The sequence below is a fragment of the Lathamus discolor genome, chromosome 2, assembly GCF_037157495.1.
Source record: "Lathamus discolor isolate bLatDis1 chromosome 2, bLatDis1.hap1, whole genome shotgun sequence".
Taxonomy (NCBI): domain Eukaryota; kingdom Metazoa; phylum Chordata; class Aves; order Psittaciformes; family Psittacidae; genus Lathamus; species Lathamus discolor.
The window spans coordinates 150,963,480-150,984,501 of NC_088885.1; the positions used below are offsets into that span (position 1 = coordinate 150,963,480).

The 21,022-nt window shown below is 44.6% G+C and overlaps 1 protein-coding gene across 5 annotated transcripts in view; it reads right to left on the bottom strand.

Moving 5' to 3' along the window:
• CYRIB (CYFIP related Rac1 interactor B) overlaps window positions 1-21,022 on the bottom strand; it is a 102,199-nt gene that overhangs the window by 68,325 nt on the left and 12,852 nt on the right. Inside the window, exon 1 of one of the 5 annotated variants that reach the window (XM_065668958.1) lies at window positions 10,033-10,231. The exons of 1 other annotated variant lie outside the window; for it this stretch is intronic. The gene's annotated coding sequence lies outside the window, so the exon portion shown is untranslated. Of the gene's footprint in view, window positions 1-893; window positions 932-9,706; window positions 9,860-10,032; window positions 10,232-21,022 lie in introns of those variants that run through there. 3 more of the 5 variants (XM_065668952.1, XM_065668954.1, XM_065668955.1) reach the window with 3 other exon arrangements.

Below are 21,022 nucleotides of genomic sequence, written 5' to 3' on the forward strand. Positions count from 1 at the left end.
TTGAAACAAAAGATACGCTGAAGTATCAACATAAAATAGCTTATTTTTCTTATGATTATGTTATTAGGAAGTATCTAGAACAGTTAATTCAGATCTGTGCTCATTTATGACACAGTAAAAATGAAAACCCCAATCCTTTTGCCAAGTGCAGCATTTTACCAGCACTAAAGTAAATACATGTAGTCGGTTTTTTTTCTAACACTGATTCAGAACCAGGAAGCAGACCAGTTCTAAGCACAATTGTGCTTTTCATTTTAAAGACAGCATTTGGCTTTCAAATTCATTTTTTGATATGCAAAGATACTAAGACCAAAGACGACATGTTCTCTGAGGAAGTTAAAAGCTATAGAATTGTGGAAGCTAAACACAAATTACTTGAAGTTAGTAAGTGATCCGGGTTTCTTTTTCTGAAGCTAATGCATATACATCAACAACACAAAATTAAGCAGCACTGAATCACACTGGCAGTGCTGTAAAGCCAACACACTGTGAAAACTGAACTGTATTGTACTTGGTATTTATTATATCCTGACAACTGTCAGCAGCACAGAGCATGCCCTGATGCTCGTCCACCGGCAGAGAGGTTCTGCCCTCAACAGATGCAATAGGAGGAGAAGCAAAGTCTGTATCAGTGGTACCGAAATAGAGGCTGCAAAATCACTGAAGTATTTTGGCCAGCAATTAAAATATTAGCTGCTTAAAAAAAAGAATGTGGGTTCTACATCAGCTCAAATCTGCTTGGGATACAAACTGCCCTAATTGAGATATAACATAGGAAACAACGCTGAACGGTGTGGAGACACAAATGCAAGTATATGGCTACACGTTTACAGACATACAAACACATAAGAATCTATACACAGAGAGTAGCTATCAGACACAAACTACATCACCTTACTGCGTTCCGATCCTCTTGAGACAGATGGTTGTTGGTTTGTTGGGGGGGGGGGGGGTTTCTTTTCTTTATTCCTTTTTAAGCAAAGTTTTATCATGACTGTACTTCCTTCTTTTTTAGTGCTGCTACTCCCAGCTCCCTCCTGACTCACCCACACGTAGCTGTGCTTCAGCATGTTGCACTTCACGTTCTTTTATGAAGTGTCACTACAATTCTTACTTGAACTGAAGATACTTCAATTGCATAAATCCACCCACAGAGGTAAAGGTGGGCAGAGCTGACACATCACGTAACTAAACACACAAAAAGCCAACGTAAGGCCAGAAAACAGCACCTGAGGCTCTTATTGTTTAAAATCTTTGTTTAGGGGTCCTTTTCCACATGAAAGTACCTCTAGTTTGAACACTGTTTGTCATGGACCCAGTATCACATCAGAAGCCAGCTGCACTCTAAGAAACCTAGAGTACAGATTGACTCCTCAGTTCAAAAGCACTCCTGGCTATCATTCCCCTCCCCAACAGGGGAGAAAAATCTCTACCCTAAGACCCAAAAAGGGGTTTACTACCACTAAATGCAATGCTTTCAAGACAAAGCAAGTTTCCACCAAACTTAATCTACAGCAAAAGCGTTCCTAGCCCTGCTAGCTGCAAAGCTGATCAGCCAAATATTAACTGAACATAAGCCAACACAGTAGGCCTGGCAAGGAAAGGCAAAAAAACACAGCTCCATCAGCAGAGGCTGTTCTTTTCTTTACCCAGGAGTAAAGACTTCTTTCTTTTTTTATATACTGTGCAGTTTTCTAACCAACATAAGCCTCATTCATACTGTTTCTCTAAAGACTTTTTACCCCTCCTTCTAACAGCAGAGAAACAGCAGCTTTCTACTTCTTACATTGGTTGATACATTTCTGCTTCTAAAGAGAAACTTGAGAAGCCACAAGGCTCTACAGAACAGAAAGAGCTTCTGGTTCCTTCCTTCCAGTGGCTGGAGCAGCCCAGAACTATCTGTCAAATTAAACAGCTAAGCAGATCTATGTGGACAACAGAGACCCCCAACTGAAATATAAAAATCAGCTCATTCCTCCTTCTTTCACCATAACTATGAGAAAGGAATTCACTGCCCACAGTTCTGTTAACAAAGCTGCAGCACTTCAACTTTGCCATAGCATTTAAACTCTAAAAAGCATATTTTTAAAACCAGTAGCAGTTCGGCCCTAAAGCTGTGTGACTGCAGCACATCTAAGGAATGCATCCATCTGCATCAAGACCAAAAGTTAGCAGGCATTACTAACACCAGAATATGAGTTCAGAAGTACACAATGCCTGAATTAATCCTTCCTTGTTTCTCTGAAAAAGAAACAGATTTGTACAAGAAGAAACCAGAAATAACGTTGCCTTTTGGATGAAATTAAATGGCCACATGCTGCTGCTATGATTTACAGAATGACCTTGAGCACTGCCATGTTCTCCAGTATGGTTACAGCAGCTACAAGTCCAAGGAGACTGAGAATGAACGTAACTGTGAAGTCAAGACTACAGCATTAGAATGGAATCACAGGAAGAGAAAACTAGCAAGTTCAATGGGGATGTGGGTGCAATATGTAAACTAGTCTAAAAAGACTCAGGTTCCAGTCATTTCTAACCACGCAAAAACAGCTGAACTTCTCTGTGCCTTTGGTCCTCATGTGAAATAGGAAACAAACCACTTCCTCATCTCACTAGACCATTCTGATAATAAGTAACTGTACAGAGAGCAGCATCAGATTCTCTAAGAGGAAATTCATTGCATCTCTGCAGCAATGTAGCAAGAGCACAGTACAGTACTAAGCAATGAAGAACTATTGAGCACTTGTTCACTCACCAGCACCAGCCACTTCATTGTAGGGATAAAGCAAGGGTCCTAACAGAAGAACTGGCACACGATTATGTATTCAAGGCTGCTTGCTTTCTGCAGTTTCTTTACTTTTGAACACTGTTTTGCAGCCTAACAAGGAAGGCCAAGTACAAACTCTTAACTAGGTGATGAGTCTGAACAACTCATCCTCATAGCTACATGGCACATCATCACAATCAGAACCACTTGCTCACAATACCAATTTCCACCACTTGGAGATACGTATTAAGCTAAAGTGGTGAAGACACGGTGGTTACTAACAACAATGGACAAAACTCAGTATGATTTATTTCACTGTAGTCCCTTCCTTACAGTTTTTCTTACTCTACTTTTAACATCCCAAGTTCCTTATCCAACAGAACTATCTGCCTTCTTAACAAAATCCCAGCTCCTGGTCTTACTTCTCCTGTCCAGCCCATCAATTCCCTTTCATGCATTTTCTTTGTCCTGCAAATCCCCATTTCCATTGCTGTCCCCAGGATGCTGGGTGAGAAGCAGCATCATACCCACACACTCCCTCTGTACCTGACTGATACTCTGCACACAGCCAACAAGCTCCCAGACCAACTTCTCTGCTAGTTTTAGAACAACTACTCTCCCCAGCTTGGTCTCAGATTCTAGTTAATATTCTTCCCTGCTTTCAGCACAGAGTAAGCTGCTGTTCAGTTAACTGCCATCGCTCCTCACCTCAGTCATCTCCATCCAAACTCATTTCTTCTCCCATGCTTCCTGGCTGCATACATGAATATTAGAGCATGAGTTTTCACAGGACTGTAAATGGGGTCAGGCTGAGGTCCATCCTGGGCTAGGGAGAGGGAGCAAAGCAAAGCAAGAGGCACAAGCCCTGAAAAAAACACTCTGCTGTAAAGCTGAGGCACACTAGAACCATTTGAAGAGCTGTCAAAAGATTTTAAGACGCCAGTTACAACATCTGCTTCCAAACCCCACTTTTGGCACCTACTGAAGTAGTCTGACCGAAATTCTTCTGAAAACCTGACACAATATTAACATCAATATTATATAACATTATTTGCTTAAAGTATTAGGTCCTAATCAGTAGCCTCCTTCACTGCCATTTACTAGACTTACTGCCAGGCCCACCTACAGCAAGTTCCCCACTGGGACAAGATTTTGCCCCATGTTTATTAAGAAGCCATAGTTACAGGAAGAGTTTCTCCATCACAAACTTGAACATTGCTAAAACCAGAAAAGATAAGAAAATAATACGGGTTTTGTCAGCTTACTTCAAGTTCTTGTGAGATCATCCTCCAAACTTCAAGCCTGGACATACCAACTAGGTCATGTTGTTCTATTACCACTGCTAAAAAATCAATTCAGCTCTGAACTCGAAGATGTAAAGGAACAGCTTAAGCACTTAAAGTACTAGTTAAGCATTCGGGAGGATATGACTTTAGCCAGTTGCACATGGGAGCAAGCAGCAAGTAATCTTCTCAAGAAGTACACAGAGCAAAAAACCAAGTCAAAACTAACAACACAACTGCCTGATCAGGTGATAGATCCCTGTCTCCCCACATGAGACTTCTACACACAAGCAGGAAATCTAAACTCTTAACTCAATTAACTACTACCCGTAAGCAATCCTTACGTAAGGCTCTGCCTTGTCTCTGATCTTCATTTAGATAAAAGGTCAGCAATTTTATCTTTGAGATAAAGCCTCATCAAGTCCAGCGGTTACATATTTCACTTCCACATTAAGAATGAACAGTCTCAAATAACCATATGTCTCAGCACATAAAAGGTGCAAATGTAACAGAAAGAAGAGAACTGGCTTTTCATGCCCAGAATGCGCTTTGCCTGAGAAGTTTCACTTTCAGGAACATTAAACAGGAAGGTTTTGTTTATAAAAATAGGAGCTATGAATCCATTCCTTATTAATTCTTACAGCTTGTCAGAGTAGCAGTGCTAGAATTCAAAAAAACTACTACTATTTTTGCAGTAAAAAGGTCAAATTAATTTGTACATCAGAAGATGAAACAGACCCCTTTGTTGTCAAACACAAAAAGACAAGAGCTCCCTTTCCCTGTGAGGATGCTACCCTCAAGACTGCTGTAATAAAAAGGAGACCTAGCCATCACCCAGTGCCACACCTGACTGGAAGAATACACAATTAGACCCAACTTTTGAAGTTATACAACTGCTAGAGCCACTCGTCACAGAAACAGGGCTTTCCAGTCAGCTAATTTACAACTCGGGCTCCTAGAACTCATCTATTACCTTGTACAGCACACCAGAAAAAGTTACTCACGCTAGCACTCCATTTAATTTAATCATCTGCTACTAAAGGAGAACCAGAATTGCCTCATGGCTGAATTTAAGAGTCTTTTGAACCATGCCAGTTAAACAGAATCTGCTCACAGAGCAGCCTCCTGCTACTGGGGAACGGTTAAGCCCCGCAGTTTGAAGAAAAAAGTGCTTTTAAAAATGTATCTAGGCCAGTGTTCTGCTGGGCTTTCTTATATGGAAAGTGATTACCCATAGAAAACTCTTTTTGCCTGGTAGTCATTGATTCAGGTAAAGCATTTGCTGATGGGAATCAGCTTCCAGACAAACGTATTAACTGCCTACAGGATCAAGCTTTAGGTTTTGGTGTGGGTGGCAGACAAAGGCCTATTTTGCAAAGAGAGCTATTTCTGTAGCTACAGCCACACCAACCTGAGCACACTCACTCTCACAAGCTAAGCTGTCCCAGACCTAATTACACTATTTGCACAGAGACCACCTGGGAATCCCAAGTGCTGTAGGTAAAAGCCAGAGAATCAGCCAAACACTTAAAAAACAAGCCCACAAACCATGGACCATTTCCACTTAGCAGAATAAAAATGAATCCTTGCATACATTATTAAAGGAAACTTGTTTTATAGACATGGAGATTGTACTTCTGTACAATCTCTGTTTCAGAACTATTTAGTCCCCAATACCCCTACAGTCCCACAATGACATTTGTGTAGTAAAAAAAGATGCTGGGTTGGGTCAGTCATGTATCACTTCTCAAATGCAATACCAGAACTTCAGGTTAGTGCAAATAAGGCAAATAACACATTTGTGACAGACACCAATGAGCCAATCCTCGTCGAGGTTCTAGAAACATAAACCCCCTTTTTCTAGGTGCTCATAAAGTCACCTTAAAGGACACTCCAAAACATTAGGTCTGGTACCAAAAATCCTTTTACAAATCAATGCCATGAGCAGTATTAATATTTCCAGAGTTAACCAGAGGTAAATTACCAAACATTTCACCAAGACCACCTGATTCAGTAGGAACAGCTAATGAAGATGGCAGTATAGCCAGATGTCAATGGTCATAACAACAGATGCGAGTTTATAAGCCACACACACTGAGCAGGACATTGTCAAACTTTATCTCACATCTACAACTACCTTGAAAATCAAACTCTCATGAATGAAAGGCAAAAAGCATGCACTGTTTTATGTACACCTCTCAATATGCTTTGTCTGTAACTAGTTTCACGGTTTCCACAGCAAAGGTGTTTGTGCATCAGGCTTTCATGTGACCCAGACAACAAAATGCCATTTTGAAAAAGAAGAATGTCATTAAAAGCACAGAAGATGGGGAACACAGAAGAAAAGGCTGTACATAAAAATACCTTCAGCTTTACCTAGTCAGTTCAAAAACTGCTCACTGTTGTTGGTTTCTGTTAGGCTCTGCTGTTTATATAATTGCAATGCACATCTCTCCAGTAAGCACTGGAACTGCAAACGTCAAACAGTGCCTATATAACAGAGTCTATGACTCTCAGCAAATTTGAGACAGTTTGAAACACTCTGCCAGCTGCAGCAGCCAACTTGTGGCACTCCAAAGAACATTCCTGAATAACAGGAGGGGGGAAACAGAGGTGAATTTTAAGAGATCCTGACATTAAAGCCGATCAAATAAGCTCCCATGTTCACACACATGAAGAGAAAAGCAGACTTCTCCACATTAGGTAGGTAGTTAGATTTTCCACAATCACATGGAAAAAAATGCTAATACACCTGAGCTTATAGGTCCATAGATTAATATTAAGGGAATGTTTATAAGGTAAGCAAGAAAACCCTCCATTTATTTCAAAATGCTCTCGACATATGCAAGTGAACAGGAGTAGAAACAAGGTCAAAAGGTGCCTACAACTGGCCACTAAATACAGCTGTAAAACTATTTGGAACAAACCTCACCCTGCCTGACTGGTGCATGGATTTCAGGTGCGGCAGCCAGGAAGCAGTGCCGAGGCTTCACGTTCCCCAGCACACAACTCCTTCCAGTCCAGGCACAGCTTCCCCCGTATCCCCAGTCCCCTCGCCCTCATCACCTCTGGAGCCATGTGGATAGACGTGGAGGGATTCAGCTGGACCAAAGTGACTACTGTGATGGCACTGCTTCCTGGTGTAAGGACAGGAGTGGGCACTGCCTTCAAACCCTGTGTGGGTTCAGCACACATGCATTCACTTGGGCTGCATACTTTGCCTGCAGCACATTTGCTTACAGCTGAGAGCCCATGAGATGTAATTTGACAACACAAAATATTTCGGCTTTGAAGATACATTTTCAAACATTTTTACAAGGAGTAGTTCTCATAAAATTGAGTTATAATATACTTCAGGGTCATTAACATTACCTTAACAGACAGAAGACATTCTTCTCAACTTAAATCTATCTATACCAATGATTAAAGTTCTTGGTGTAACTACAAGAGAGCAAGCTTTTAGGAAGGCCAAAGGTGATAACCCTGATTCACACCACAAATCTTATTTCTTCAATTAAAAAACACAAACAAAACAACACACACATAGACCTGACTGCTTAAAAAACAGATCTGACTTCTTGCACGTAAGCTTTCATTTTGCCTGTCTCTACTACAGGGTATCATTAGTTCCATCTATGCCCCCAGCTGGCAGGCAGTAACAAAAAAGAAAAGGCAGCAAGGGTACTGCAGGCTGTTTGTGTATCTTTATTCTCCCAGATACACAGGGAGAATAAAACCATTTATATTTACTGTGCCTAGGCAGCTACAGAAACCAAAGTGGCCCCTACATATGCTTTTCCAAATGACAGAGCCAATTCCTGTTACCATATCACTCAATAATTCAGTAAGCAGCAACACAAATATTCCCCACCCTTCTGTCTCTTTAGAGGATTAATTCCAAGTGTCTAGAAAGCACAGTTAGAAGCTTGGTGACAGACACCTGAAGTTTCCCATATAACTGTCCCTAAACTATTTTACCAACTCCATTCAACCAATTTCAACAGCAATTATTTTGCTAAGATATACAACTACTGAAAGACACAACAAAACTGCTTCCTTTTTCTATACAGACATTAAGACTCCCACAGAACCCAGAGAAGAGGACAGGACAGTTCCGTGCACAAGAACATCACATTTCTAAAGGCAGCGAGGTTCCCACAGGAGAGGTTTCATATGAAGAGGCAGAGAATTCCAAAAGACAATCTCAATTCCAAAAGACAATCTCTTCAGTAATCCCCCACCTCAGGTGGCCCCAGCTAAACTGCGAACAATGAAGAAAATCTAGAGCACCTGATGACAAATGGAAGTTGTATAACGGATGGGATCACATTTATTCCTTACCTTCATGTAACCATAGTGAGTGACAGGGGTATTTTAAACCAGATTCTGGATCACTTCTTTCTATAGCCCCTACTCCCTGACAGTTAACACATGCAATAAGAAATCCGACAGTGTGACTTGGATAAAACCCCTTACCTTCTACATAAAGCTTCTGTGTCAGCAATGGAATACTCTGTATGCCAGAAAGAACCCATTCCTACTTCCTGAAACGGCCATATCTTATTCATGTGGTTCAGGATTTTGCTGTTAAAGTTGCCACAAAGAACTGAAGACGTTTTGCAAAACAACACAGCTTGCTAAACAAACATATTTGTTAGGTGGAACCTTCGAAATCTGGATTCACATTCCAAACTTGACTACAGTAACCTCAGTACAGTGACTAAAATGTCTTCTGTCCAATGCTGCCAGAACCTACTACAGAAAATGCCAGTTTACTTAAAGCTGTATTTTAAGTCCATGCAGTCAGTGCACAAAAAAAGAAAACCATTTGTGTCAGAAGGGGGGGAACTCTGAGCAAAACAGACTTTGCAGTTTTTAGCAATAGAAACAGTAATAAAGGGGAACACAGATTATTAGATCAATCTAGAAAACGTTCTACTGGCCTGAGAATTAACATACATGCTATTCAACACTTGTATTTCTATACTGCGCTAAAAGAAATTCGGACTGACAGGCTGGACATGTCAGTAAGACTCCAGTATCACAGCAGAAGGACAGCTGTCACACTGCCCCTGACATTTGGAACCAGGACACAGATGCAATGGAACAGAAATATTCAGGAACACTTCAAAAACCTTCATAATAGTCTCTTGGTTTCTTTGGTATCTGAAATGTTTCTGGGTAGAAGCTCCTTATATTTTACTACCACATAAGATTAAATACCAGTAAAACAGAAAGTAATAGAACTGAGTTGCACAAGTCCTTATTCTTGAACAGCACAGCAAAGAAACAAAATCCAGTTACAATTTGATTTTATCAGTTATTTAAATGAACAGGTTAGAAACAACACCCTCCCGTCACAGCTCCTTAGCTCACCTTAACCCTACCTGCCGCTACAGCCCCAGCATCACAGCTGCAGCACACAGACCTGCAGGATACACCCTGACTGTGACAAATTCGCAGCGGTCTCTGCGCTCACGGCACGGCTCAGCCACAGTCGGGAGGGCTGCAGTGGCCCTTCCCGAGGTCCCCTCCTCCCGGTTAACCATTAACGCTGTCACTCGGCCTCTCCGCGCTGCGCACCGGACGGGCGGGGGGCCCGCACCATGTCCCCCGCCGCGGCGAGGGGAAGGCGCCCCGGCGGACGGTTATTTACCGCGGGGTAGATCCTGGCGATCCGCGAGGTTTCCCCACCCAGCAGCCGCCGCTTGTCCCCGCCGCCGGAGGCCGCAGCCCCCTTCCTCACACCGCCAGGCGCCACGGGGGGCCGAGCGCACGGCGCTGCGGGGCGAAGCTGCGGCGGGACGGGGCGCGGAGCTGCGGAGAGGCGGAGGGGAAGCGTGCTCAGCGCCGGGGAGGGCGAGAGCAACAGATGGGAGCCGCGGCCCCTGAGGGGCGGGCAGGCAGGGCCCCGCTGCCGGGGGCGATGCGAGGATGAAGCGCCGCGCCCGGCCCCCCGCCCTCCGCGCCGCTGACACTCACCGAGCCGCCCGCGGACGGAGCTGCGGGCGGGAGCCGGAGCCGGAGCCGGGGCCGCCGCCTCGCCCCGCTCGGCCGGAGGCAGCGACAGCAGCGGCGCGGCCGGAGCCCGCGCAGGGCAGGGCGCGACAGCGGCGGCGGCGGCGCCGGGGGGAGGAGGGGGAGGAGGAGGAGGGGGAGGGGGCGCGAGCTGCACGGCACCGCGGGGCACCGGCCGGGCGGCGGGCGGGCGGTGACCCGGATGTACCAGTGGGGAAGGGGGGGGGGGGGGGGGAGCAACCGGCAGGTGACTGCGCAAGCGCGCCAGCCTGCCAGCGCACTGCGCATGCACCTGCTTCGACTGCGAGTGTCTCGGGCAGGGGAGGCGGCGGTGGGTCAGCCTCCTTAAAGGGGCCGCCATCTTCCCGCAGCGCTTGGGAGCGGGGTGAGACCCTGCCCCCGGTTCCCAGTCTCTGGTAACAGCTCACTAAACCATGAGCTTAACGTTATGGATCGTGGCTTAAGCCGGTTGTGCGATGTAGGTGGGGTTTTTTTAAGCCTGCCTCGCGGGCTTCAAATGTCTGTGCTTGGCAAAGCCGGGATGGGAAGGAAAATAAGGCTCCTTCTTTGTCAAAGCGGGGTCGCTGACTGGAAGTCGCGCACAAATTGCTGCCCAGGTGGATGTGTTGTAAGAGCTAAGCAAAAATACACTGGAAAGTTGCGTTCCCCAGCAAGTGCTGAAAGAACATCCCACTGCGCAAACGGCTAATGCCAAAGTGCTCTCCATCTCCCCTTAAAACGTAAGAGAGGCAAAATGTGTCAAGAAACACAAAAATACATTTAAAGGGCATTTCATGGCGTTAATTACGTGGTTTCTTCTCTGTACACATCCTACCGATGGAGGCTTCACTTCTGACTCCCCTGTATCACGGCTCGGGTTCTGGTGGCACTGCACACGCTAAGCTACTTGGTACTGGTGGTGCGGGTGAATTTGCCAAAGCAGAGGGGCAGCACAAATAAGCTTGTTTTGGAGCTTGCTTCAGTAGTAAAACTGCACATGTGGTAGAATCATGGAATGGTTTGGGTTGGAAGGGACCCAAAACCTCATCCAACCTCTGCCATGGGCAGGGACCCCTTCCACTAGAGCAGGTTGCTCTAAGCCCCATCCAACCTAGCCTTGAACACTGCCAGGGATGGGGCAGCCACAGCTTCTCCAGGCACCCTGTGCCAGCGCCTCAGCACCCTCACAGTGAAAGATCAATAGAACTTCTGCTTTTTTTCCCTTCAAGTAACCTGGAATCCAGGCAATGATTTTCAGACCTTTGCCATGAAGTGTCATTGAGCCTTCATGTTTGGAGACCGAATGGGACAGGCAGCAGCACCACATGGATACAGCCAAGACAAAACTCCTGGCAGCCTCAAACAGCAGAGCATTATCATTGGCAAAGGTGATTATTCAATCTGAAAGAGGCAAATCAACCACCCCAAAGCCTAACCACTTCTGCTACTTTCTCTTTAGAAGCTGAATATCACTCTGATAATTGTCGAATCTTAGTGAATACTGAGTTCCCCCCAAAACCACTTTAAGAAAGAATGAAAATGGAAAGGACCTCAGAGGTTTATTTATATGTCAATGTATTCATCTTCTTTTTATTTTCATACCTGTACCTATGTTGACTTAAACTGATAAACTTAGTTTATTGGTACAATTCAAGATACACGGATTTACTACACTAATAACTTTAAAGTATTCTCGATAAAAGAGTATCCTGGGATATAAAGGGAGCCATCTGTGAGTACAGATGAGCTGCAAGACCTGCTTGATGAACTCAAAGAAAATCACTGCACTTTGTTTTAGTCCTTGGGTAACATTCAAGCAAGACCAGGGCTGGAACATCATGTAACTGTTGGCTGCCTTTGCGTAAGCAGGGAAAGGGGAGTGCTCAGGCAAGCCCCAGAGGCTCCTAGAAGCTTGTATAGATTGGAGCAAATAGAGGAAGGAGATGGCCAAGAAGATACGGAAGACGATTTTCTCAGAAGCAGCTTAGGTATAATAACAGCAGAGATGTGCCAGTACTTCTTGTGCTTGCTTTGTGTAAGAGAGTACGCTCAACTGAATGCTTGACATGACTTTCCACTTCTACACAAAGGAGTTTTTGCAACTAGCACATACAGATTTTGCGGTGGGATGATGCACCCGAGATGATGGCAGGTTGCTACCCCTTCTCTTTCTCTGAAGTCTGCAGACCTTTCAGAGTCTCTGTGCCAGGCAGGAAGCAACCCAGATCCACTGAACTGAATTCAAAGGGAAGCAGAATCATGCTCTGAGTCCATTCACATTGGACTCGTTACCATGTGGGCTTAATACAAACCTGGGAGCTGTCACCTCTCATGCTACAGACCTTTGTCCTGGTACACAGAGCTACGGAAACCATACACCAGCCTCAGGGTTAAATGATTTTTGATGCTTGTAACATTATAAATTGCTTGTTGCTTGGCAGGGTGGGGGAGACAAGGAGAATTTCCCACTGAAACCATAAACAGGTTTATGATACTACTTACTCTTTAGGGCTCACCAAAACTATAAGGTACCCTTGATTTGGATCTCTCAGAAGTACAAGTAAGAATACCCAGACCCTGAGCATCACCAGTGCTTTCACAGCAGCTGTGTACTAAGACATCCACATTCCATGTAATAATTGAAGCATAAAAAAATGACTGAACACTCTGGAAAATGCTGCATGACTAAAAAACCCACGGATTTTCTGTTAGTTCTGCCTTCACTTTTAATTTAATTGCTTCTTCTGAATAGAAAATTATTTTACCACATTATTACTGTGATAAATACAAAAAACAAAATTAGGGATTGTATTTGACAGCTCGTATCATAAAATATAGGAGTGGTAACAGAACAGCTCTTACGCTGCTCAGTGCCTGTGGATTGTTTTGACAGTAGGAGTACTGCTGCCAGGTAGGTATAGCTGACACGTAGGAAAGAAAACAGGTCAGAGCATTTTCATCAAGCAACGATTATTCCAAGTGTACTACTGGATGTATATGCACTGTATACATGTGTGTGTATACCAGTGACAACAGATGACTCTATTTTATGTGTAGATAGCAAGACAGGTAGACAAAACAACAAAAGCAAACCTGCCCTTAGGTGCCATGCACAGTTAGAATGCTACTCTTAAGCCTAATGGTAGCCTAGGGGAGAAAGTCCAAGGAGAAAAGGAAGTCATCATCATCCTCTCCCATTTGCACTCAGCAGGGACAATAGGGCCTGCTGTCCATGGACAACAGCCTCGTTTGTCCTTTTCCATTACATGGATGAAAATAGAAAGTAAGCCTCTTAAACCCAAAGATATTTATATATGTGTGTATATATATATATATATAATTTTAAAAGAGAGATTTCTCACAGCAAAATATCAAGAATGGCAGAGGCAGCTCTGCAGAGAGACATTGTTCTGCTGTTGTGGTTCACAGCACCCTTCAGTTTGGATAAAGCCAACATGAGGTTTTGCCCTCCCCCTTCTAGATTCCTCCACCTTCTCAAGTGCATGGCTAATAGGTGAGGGATTGCAGAAGCAGTCACATTCACACTATGTATCCTTTGGGGCTTTCATTTTAGATAGTACAAATCCTCAGATGTGAATGTAGCTCTTCAGAAATATAAACAGTTACAACAAAATATGAATGATCTATATACATTTTGAAAAGCATAGACAAAACAAAAAGCCAAGGTCAAATCATTAGATGCTTATAAGGATGCCTGAAGTGCTTCCAGATACTGTACTGCCAAACAATTGTGATGTTATATATGTGCATGGAGACAGGCACTTACAATCCCAAAATGCCTTTCAGCCCCTTTCAGTCTCTTTGACCAAACAGGTCGTTTGGATATTTAGGTGAGGAGACTGAGGCGCTTCCGAAGTTCATTCTTTTTCCTCTGGCAGACCTGGTGCAAGTCATCTCCTCGTGCTGCGAGGAGCCACTCCACGTGACCGGTTACATTAGTCATCTCCTCTTCTGCCCTTATAGAGCCTGAGACAGTTTTGAGTTTGTTCATCTGTTGAGGCAGTCACTCCCTGCAAAGGACCAACACAGCCTCTCTGTATGGAAGCCTCAGCTGGTACACACTCCCAGTTAACTAACGCTAAGTCAAATGACGCAGGAGGATTCAGTGTTGGACCGTGATCAAAGATAATGGTGATTTTGCAACATAAAGCTCTTTTGGTTTCAGATTTTGCTGCCTTTCCTCAGCTGTACAGCTCGCCTGTGTGAGGCAGGGAAGCAAAAAGAGGAATAAAGAGAAAATGGCAGGTGTTAAGCCTGTGTTAGAAGGAAGGCTGCACACCAGTAATCATAAGGGAAGGTGGAAAGAGGAACTGCAGCTATTTTAATCGTATTTTATCTCTACTGGAAAACAGAAAGACAAATTAGAGTATTGACTTGTTACAGAATAGAGCAACAATTAGGCACCGAGATCTTTAAGCATCTTATTAAAGTTTGTGAAATACAGAATTTCTTCAGTGATCATTGCACGGACATAGTTGCCCTGAGAAGCGCTGTGAGCAATGGCAGTGGTAAAACCCATGCTGTTAGCAAACAGCTGAGCTGGCCAGGGAGAAGAAGCAGCCTGCTGAGCAATGGAGATAATCTAGCATTACCAGTTCAGGAGGTCATGGCTGCGGGCTCTGCTTCTGAATTGATGGCACTCAGGTGAGGGAAAACCCAGATGCACCTATTCTGAAGCAGAGGTCTGCACAGTGCAGGGGAGAAGCTACAATCACTTCAGCAAGAGCTGGGTCATCACCTCTGCTCATATCAAAGGCACCTTTCTTCAGCTTAGCTCCTGAAAGTACCCAGATTTATTCACTCCAGTAGCAGTGTCTTTGAGTAAGGTCTTCACTAGGCTGGAGGAGGCTGTGAATGTGGGGGGATGTAGATTGGTAGGCGTTTCACTTGCCTTCCCATTAGCTCTCAGTCAAGGCAGGTTATTAAGTGAAGTAAACCACCAGGACCACAGCAGGAAATAAACCATAATCTGAACTGGACCTTTCTCACAAGCCTTTCTTTCAGTCACAAAATGTTTCAAATCAATCAGGAGCATAATAGTATTCCAGTTAATGGATAGAATCAATGCTTCAGAGAACAGGGAAGGCAGTATTTAAGAGGGCCAGACTGGTTCATTACTCTCTGGAAGAGAACCTCTTCTTGTTTTGGGTTGGGGTTTTTTAAGCAAACACAATTGTGCTGCCCTGATGGAAACAAATATTCATTGATTTCATTGAGGATTCTGCCTACCTCAGGAGCATGACTCTGGTATTTTACTTTGGTCCTCTACAGTGATGTCATCATTGGAGAGGTTTTGTCTCTTGCTTTTTTTCCTCATTTTTTCCCCCAAGTGCTTCATTCATTATTAGAAACTCTCAGAACAGCATTTGGCTCCTAAGTGATTCTGGGGCTGTATCTAGGTATTGCCAAGGGACACTCTCAAGAGATCATTTCACTTTGTGTCAGCTGTTCCCTTTGCTACCATGGTACTTAGTTTGCTCTTCAGATCACAGGGGATGTTGCCATCTTTTGGTGGGGAAATAGGTAAGTTAATGAAAGCACCTCAGGGAAGGGCTCTGGAGAGTATCAGTCTCAGGGGCTCATTTCAACACTCAATGCACAAACACAGGTTCACAGAACAACAGTGTTAGGCATGGCTGAGTGAGACATGAGCAAGGGGAAGCATCTCAGGCTCCATCCCATAGATGTGTTCCTCAATCTCAGGTGCCACAACCGCAAACCAAGGGTGCTCAGCACTCCACAGGGCTGCAGTGTCACTGCTGCCATTGTTCTGTCCTTGTGCCACTGGCTCAGGTTGAAAGGACCTGGCTGTTTATTCCCATCTGAAGAGTAGAATTCAATTTAGCTGATCAAAACCTTGGCTGGTTTGGCAACATTCACTTGGACTACTGTAAACCAAATTCATCTTTGTGATCTAAGTGATGTTGAGTATAAGGCTACTGAACAGCGAGCGAAAAAAAGGCTATGACTTAGTTATTGGCTTACCAGCTGTACCTAGCTCTTTAAAATAACACTGTTATATCTGCTGTATCCCATTTTACTGCTGCCTCCATGCAATTCCATCAATATGCTCCAAAGAGCAGCAGACACTAAAACAATTCTAGTGCACCCAGGAAAGACCTTTGAGAAAACTCTTTCCCCACCAGCACACGCATTTTCGTGTAGACCATCCAGTGACCTTATACAAAGTGGACAGGCAGCACTCCTTTTACAGTGGCATAAATTCACAGTCACCCATCTCCCGCACAGTAGGTATATTTGGTTTCCAAAGTAAAGCCTTTGAGAGTGATCAGTTTAAGAAGCCTGGGTTAGCTAGAGGGACAGAAACTGAGTCCTTACTGCTCACAGAAGCTAAATTCTCCCTAACTGCAAAGGAGAGTTTGCTAGCAGAGGAAATGGAAAGCCAGGACTTTTGCCCATTCTCTAATCTGTGAGGGACAGGCTGGGTGCAGATGAAGGCTGCCACAAAACAAAGCATTCAGGCATGCACTTAGAACACTTCCTTTGCTGAGAAACTGGAACACGGCACACCAGATGCTTTCTCTTCCTTTTTCCTGAGCATGAATACAGTACCTCAGACTGAATCTAGCACCAGATGCAGCTGTTTAATACCCAGTTAGCAAGACAAGGGACTAAAGCTGACACCACACATTGCAATTAAACTTATTCTGAGCTTACCCAACTGATGAAAAGAGAGTATTTTTTATGTCCAGCTGCTAAACCCCACGCATGAGCTGGGAAGCATTCTTTGCCTGTTTATACCAGTCTGGATCCATTACAGTTTGAGATATTTGGGTTCCTGGAGTCAGAGCTTAGGTGCATATTATGTTAATGGTCAGATTAGAACAAGGAGCTTCCCACCCTGAACATGTGCCTTTACAGGAATGCATCACAAACCGCTGCAGGTTTTAGATACATGATCATATAGTCCCTATTCTATGTGATTCCTGTCTCAGACCATGAACAAACTAAAAAGTGATAAGAAACAAAATAGTCTTCTCTTTGTGAGGTGCTAGGCTGTAACTCAGAGAAGCTTCAGCCATGTTTCTGGCCTTGGACTTACTGTTCAGTGAGAAGATGAGGTGTCAGTGATGCCTCCCATTCTGATGGTTTCTAAGTGCCTGAAGTGACTGCTAAACTTCAGTAACTTCATACATAAAAAACTAAGTTGGAAAGATTTGTATGGTGCTTTACAGCAACACTGATGCAATTCCTGCTCCAAGCAGCTTGCAGTCTAAGGCATAATGAGAGGATGAGGCACTGGCACAGGGTGCCCAGAGAAGCTGTGCCTGCCCCATCCCTGCAGTGTTCAAGGCCAGGTTGGATGGGGCTTGGAGCCACTTAGTCTAGTGGAAGGTGTCCCTGCCCATGGCAGGGGTTTGGAATTGGATGAGCTTTAAGGTCCCTTCCAACACAAACCATTCTATGGTTCTATGGAAGCACAAATGCTGAGATCAGTTGTACATGTAGGTTTTCTACTGCTGTGGCGAGGTGTCTCCGTGTGGCAAAATACAATGTCCCCAGCAGTCACTAAGTCCTAAACCAACGAACTTGAGTACAAAGGCAGAGCAGGCCAGTGCCTTACTACGTGCTTCCCAGCAAGGCTGATCATGCAGAGCTGGCTCTAGCTTGCCTTGGCCTGTGCCACGTAGCAGTTCTCCCTGTCCCAGGACATACTTTCCCCTGGAAATCTGGTTTGTGCTGCTGGACACCACACAGCATGTGTCTGCTGCCCAGTCAACCTGCACGTGTCATCTCTTGCCCAGCTGCTGAGATGGAAAAGAGAGACTGGAAACATAGCAGGGAAGAACCGGGGCAGAGAGGAGTGAAGGCTTCCCACTGAGAAAGCCCCAGCGGGAAAAACAGGGCACACAGAGCCCAAATCAGGAGAAAACTAGGATTCGTTGGTTACACTGTTCTTCTGTACCAAGAACAGGCATGGTACCTGCTTCTTCATGCTCCCATTATTAATTAGTTGTTTATCTTTGAATTTTACTTTAAAAGGATGGTAGGGGCAGACATGGAGAATACAGCATTTCTGTGGTTTGCTCAAGAAACACCAGCTTGAGCAGGGATGTGAAAGGGAACCACGTGAGAGCCGAGGGAAACATAAGGGCAGTGAGACAGTCCTAAGTATGTGTGCTTCTAAATGGTTTTAATGGGGTCACTTCTGTCCTGAGGCATAACTCAGTGCCGTTCAGATGACAGGCTCTGGCCCTGAGCTTGTGAGAGGCTTTGCAGATGAGTGTGACAAGCGTGGGTTTAGCACAGAGGGGACTGCACTCCGAGGACTTGAATGTGGCCAGATGGCAAAGAGGGGGCATGTGTCCCCACTGGAAGGCTGAATGGCTACCATGAAATACGGCAGAGCAGGAGACCTCAGTGCAGGAAAAGACCTCGTGTCAAACGCGGGCTCGGACAAAGGTTTCAGAAGAAATGGATGGGTTTGGAAAGGCTGCAAAGGGATGAAATTACAATAGAGTGACTGTCAGGGAGAAGGAATGGCTGCAGGTTTATTCTGCAATAAATCTTTAATTTGTTCAACGCAGAACATTTTAAAACCTTTCCCCTGAAGCACAGCTCTTCCACTCAATGACACTGTTTCCTCTTTTCAACCTTATGTTCTCCTGTTATTGCAGAGAAATACAAAATACACTTTCACATTAGGAAGCTGTAACGGGGTAGCAGTAAACAACATGGGGCAGTTCAAACATGCAGCAGTTTGGAACTCTCTTTGCTCAGAGCCTTTCTTCCAGAGGAATCCGGGGAAGGCTGTTCTCTCTGCACTCCCATCCATCCCTGCCATGAGAATTTGGTTAGAACTAATCACTGATCAACTCCTTGTAAAGGCTTTACTTAATCTTGAGAAGTGCTAAGGGGGAAGCACACACATGCATGCATGCACCAGAGCTTTGGGATAAAGGAATCTAAAATCTGGTCAGATGAGTTTCTTAGGAAAGAAAAATAATATAGGCATTTACTGGTCAGTAAGAGGTTTGGCTTGTTTCTTTTGTTTCTGCCTTTTGTAATCTTTAAAAATGCTTAATACATTGCTTGTGAGCTGCATGTTTCACTTCAATGCAGAGTTAACCATTGCAATTCATTAGTTGCCTTTTATGTTGCCATTAAACGTTGCAATCAATTCAGTCTTCATATTCTGCACTTTTATCTCCACTGTATAAAAAAGCTCTATTAGCTTTGCTTGGCTCCAAAACAATACAGTGAACTCCCCTTCATTATTAATAATCTCTTTCCCCTTGAATAAGGCTTTTTTGGACCTTTACTACAGTCTGATGATGTATTTATTTGGTGCGTAGGGTTCAGAGCAATCCAGTGCACTCTCTCTGGGAAAGAACCCAAAAATAACTATCTAGTTGATATCAACCCAAAGGATTTCCTAAGGGAATGAGAATATCATTTCAGGGCAGGTCATCAGTGGTATAGGGGAATTAGACAAATCTGTGTCTGGGGAACAGATGCCTCTGGGTTTGTAAATGTGTGAGAGAACCTTTCCCCTCTCGGTCACCAGTTCAGCTCCATCCAGTGCAGCAGTGACTGGAAGCCATTAAACATCTAATGAACTTCTGGGGCCTCCTGAAGCAAGGAATGGGATTCCTAACAGACACTTACATCTTGGAGCCGCTCCTACCCAAACTGCCTTCTCAGCAGTAATACATAGACACAGAAAATGGGAATAAGCACAGTGAAGTGAAGAGCATTTTATCCACTGAATGCAGTAAGTAGGCTGCTTCTGGGCTGGCAATCCAGCTTTAGATTTACTGCTGGCACTTGCCTGTTCTTTAAAAGAAACAAAATAATGCATTACAAAGCACTTTGTTATAACCTTTCCTCACACAGTCCATCAGGAGGGCCTAGAAGAGTTACAGACCCACTCTTGCAACATCTCAGACTTTGAGGAAGATAAAGCAGTAAGGAAGGATTTGGTTTTGTGCTTGGAGGCCAATTCTTGGACTCCCAAACTGCTACATGCTGCACATCCAGCTTTGATGCAGGTCTGCTAGGAGAAAGAGAAGACAAATGCTGAGCATTACAACCACAAACCACAGCTGTTGATGGGAATTGGCAAGAGACCAAGGAATGCCAGGAAGCATAGATGGCCTGCAGCAGAAGGTAGGGCTGAGCAGGGCTCTCTGACACGTGAAGCTTTTTTATTCAGCTCCTGGTGCTTTTCCATCCTGGCATCTGGTTTCCATGATAGCACAAGGGAGGGACAGTATGGTGCAATTCCATGGTATGTTTTCCGAGGTTATGTTGGCACTTCCTCGGGGAAACATGCCGCAGCACAGGCTCAGGTTCACCATGCCCCTGGGTTCACATTATCTGCAGCTATTCCATGTGCTTTAGCTTGCTGCTGGCTTGCTCCAGTTGCCTCCATATTTCATTGAGGAGGAGGGGGTTGAGGCTTGCCAACTGTCCTCCTCCTCTCTTCTAACACAGGATGGAGCCACAGCGAGGAGCAGAGCCAAGCTGTGGCAAAGCCCTGCCCGTCAGCAGAGCTGTGACCAGAAGAGCATGTGATGGGACTCATAGCTCTGTGGTCCTGCACAGGAACTGGTGAAGCTGGAGCCAGGCTTTGTGGCTGCTGCTCAGCTACGAGGCCTGGGATGTACCCTGGTGCTCCCATTTCTTCATGCCCTTCTGAGTGGAAGCTCTTCAGGGCTGTCTTTATCCATTCATATGGTACATGATTAAAACTGTGCCAGTTCAGGCATGGGCTATTGAATAGTGCAGTTCTATAAACTGCAAAGAGCATGCAAGTTTTGAAGGCTGAAAAAGGAGTAGGAGAAAACGAACAGGAAAGGTTTTCTGTAATGGGATCCTCCACTGCTCACCCGCTTTTGTTACCAGCATGTGCAAATCTAGCTATTCCAGTCCATTATATTCAACCCCCTTATACTCAGTGGCAGGTGAA